Source organism: Galeopterus variegatus, unplaced genomic scaffold, assembly GCF_000696425.1.
Source record: "Galeopterus variegatus unplaced genomic scaffold, G_variegatus-3.0.2 Scaffold6846, whole genome shotgun sequence".
NCBI lineage: Eukaryota > Metazoa > Chordata > Mammalia > Dermoptera > Cynocephalidae > Galeopterus > Galeopterus variegatus.
The window spans coordinates 88521-91871 of record NW_007732957.1 but is presented as its reverse complement, the minus strand read 5'-3'; the positions used below and the strand labels follow the sequence as shown (position 1 = coordinate 91871).

The 3351-nt window shown below is 41.5% G+C and overlaps 1 pseudogene; it reads right to left on the bottom strand.

Moving 5' to 3' along the window:
• Positions 1 to 688: 688 nt before the first annotated feature.
• On the bottom strand, positions 689 to 1439 carry LOC103606794 (annotated as a pseudogene).
• Positions 1440 to 3351: the final 1912 nt, after the last annotated feature.

Here is a 3351-nt window from a genome sequence, read left to right as displayed (position 1 = left end):
AAATGTAGCTGGACTTACGTATTGGATGTTATTAAAATTCGCAAGATAGCCAGGAAAGTTTCCTGGAAGAGGTAATACATCCTATCTTTTTGTTTTTTGAAAGAAGTCCATTGTCTTTAATGTTGCACAAAAACGAATGAGTAGAACCAAGAGTAAATAAACATTATCACATTTGTTTACCCTGCTATCTAGTTCTTCATATTAACTTTACTATTCAAACAACAGAAAATAGGCAACAATCTAGGGATTGGGAAAGAGATAAAACCAAAAAAACTTCTCTACCACATTTATTCTTACTACACTGTGTATAGCTGTGCTCATAGAGATGCCTTTTTTTTTTTTTGTCCTTTTTGAGACTGGCCACACCGTGCTCAGCCAGTGAGTGCTGTGAGCGCACCGGTCATCCCTATATAGGATCCGAACAAGCGGCGGGAGCGCTGCTGCACTCCCAGCACCGCACTCTCCCAAGTGCGCCACGGAGCGGCCCGAGATGCCTTTTTTTTTTTTTGTCCTTTTTGAGACTGGCCACACCGTGCTCAGCCAGTGAGTGCTGTGAGCGCACCGGTCATCCCTATATAGGATCCGAACAAGCGGCGGGAGCGCTGCTGCACTCCCAGCACCGCACTCTCCCAAGTGCGCCACGGGGCGGCCCGAGATGCCTTTTTTTACTTTTCCACTGTGCAAGAATTCAGTTGAATATAAAGTTGAACCTGGTCAAAAGCTGAGGGAGACTAGAAATGATGGGTCCATATCCTGGTGCATTGTCATACAACTCAAACAATGGTGTAGCTACCAGCTTGTAATTTTTAGGGACTGCAAACAAGTCTTTCTCTTGGAGTTGAACCAGAAACAACAACTTATGTTTCTTAAGCTTTGTAATCTGTTCAGGAATATATGAATAGTGAGGAGGTTCAAAATTTGGTCTGCACTAGTTACCAATGCAGTCATCAATGACCCAGTCATCAGGACTCCATCCTAATGATTCAATGTCTCTGCCATTAAGCATTTTAATCCTTCGATTTTTATCTTCTCCTGGGTTAAGTTTATCACCAAGTAATTTGAAGAAAGTTGTTACAGCTGCAGCAGTAACACAGGGAGTAGCTGGTGCTCATGTACAATTTAAACTCCTTCTACAGTCCTCTTCATTCCAATTTTATCAAATTCCTCCCTCATATGCTGAAATTTGGCTGCAACAGAGATATCCTTATAGAGAGGCTCTTTTGTAGCAAAAGTATAATTGGGAAGAGGGTACAGGTTGATGGTACGTTCCAGGGTGAAGGGCTTGGTCTGCTGGATGTCCTTGTTGCTGAATTGGTTGACCCCTGGGGCCAACAAGTCTGAGAGTGATTGGGTGGTACCACAGACATGCTGGTTACAGGCTTCTCGCTCAGCAGCCATTGCCTGCCATTAACATGAGAGGACAAGAGCCATCTTAACTCTTTAAAATACATTTTGCTTTATGGGCTGTCTGGTTAGCTCAGTTGGTTAGAGCATGATGCTGGTAACACCAGGGTCCAGGGTTCCACCCCTGTACTGGCCAGCCACCACAAAAACAAACAAAAACAAAACATGTTTTTACTTTGATTCTTAAGTTCAGTTTGTTCTTTTCCTCCAGTGCAAAAAAATAAAGAAGCCAACTAACTTTATTCAGCCTCTACAATGTTCCAGTCACTATTTTAGTGCTTCCATTTAATAACTCATTTAATCTTTTTCTACTTTTTATTTTTTACATATTTTTATTGAAACATAATTGATTATACATATTTGTGGAGTACAGAGTTGAATACCAATACCTCTGTACAATATTTGATGATCAAATCAGGGTAATTTGCATATTCATCACTACAAAACATAATCATTCTTTGTGTCAATTAACCAATTTCTTCCTAACCCCTATCCCTCTCTCTCTTTCCCACCTCTAGTAACCACAGTTCTGCTCTCTCCTTATGAAAGTTCAATGTATTACTGCAATTGTTTTCTTTCTTATTTATTTATTTTTTAGCTCCCACTTATGAATGAGGACATGCAGTATTTCTCTTTCTGTGCCTGGCTCTCATTTAATCATCAAAACAATTAGATGAGGGCCGAGCCCGTGGTGAACTCGGGAGAGTGCGGCACTGGGAGCGCGGTAGCGCTCCCGCCGCGGGTTCGGATCCTATATAGGGATGGCCAGTACGATGCGCTCACTGGCTGAGTGCGGTGCGGCCGGTCACAAAAAGGACAAAAACAAAAACAAACAAAAAAACAATTAGATGAGATAGATACTATAATAGGTGAGGAACCTAAAGCACAGAAAACATAAATAACTTGGCAAAGGTCACATGATTCAAAATCAGGTATTTTGCTGTTAGCCATTCCAATGGGTTTTCTCTCAAAATCAATCAAAATATTTTTTTTAAATGAACGAACACAAAAGTGACCTTATGCTGGTTCCTCCTGTTCCTGACTTCTAAACATCAAAGTGCCCCAGGGCTCAGGCCTTCAACCTCTTTTATTCTTTTCCTATACCTACTGCCTAGATGATCTTGTCTAGTCTCCTGGCTTTACTGTTTCCTTATGATTCTCTAATATTTACTTTCAGCCTAGACTTCCCGCCAGGCCTCTATTTCCAAGAGGAAATAACTTACTTACTCAATAACTCAACTTGGAAGTCTAATATACATTCTAAACTTAATATGACTGTATTGGTCTGTTTTCTGTTGCTTACAACATAATACCCGAAACTAGGTAATTTATAAGAAAATGAAGTTTATTTCTTACAGTTTGGGACGCTGGCAAGTCCACAGTCCAGGGGAGCATCTGGTGAGGGCCTTCTTCTTGATGGGGACTCCCTACACGGTCCCGTGGCAGTGCAGGGTACCACATGGTGAGAATGGCAAGAGCTCTCTCGGGTGCTCTCCTTATAAAGTCACCAGTCCACACCCATGATAACTCATTATTCCATGAATGGATTAATCTATTCATGAGGATAGAGTCCTCACAATCCAATCACCTCTTAAAGGCCCCACTTTTCAAATACCATAAAGGGATTTCCCACCCTCCTTAACACTGTTACAATGGGGATCAAGTTTCCAACTCACGAACTCTTGGGGGATACATTCAACCCACAGCAATGACTAAAGCCAAATTCCTGATTTCCAGCTGCCAAATCTGCTCCTCCCATGGTCTTCCCAGTCTCAGCAAATGGCAAGTCCATTTTTTGACAAAAGGCTTGATGTCATTCTTGACCCCTCTTTCTTAATCCTACATCGACAAATACTGCAAATACTGCTGGCTTTTTCTTTAAAATATATCCAGATTGTGAACACTTTTCACCATCACTACAGCTATCACCCTACTCCATATCTCCTG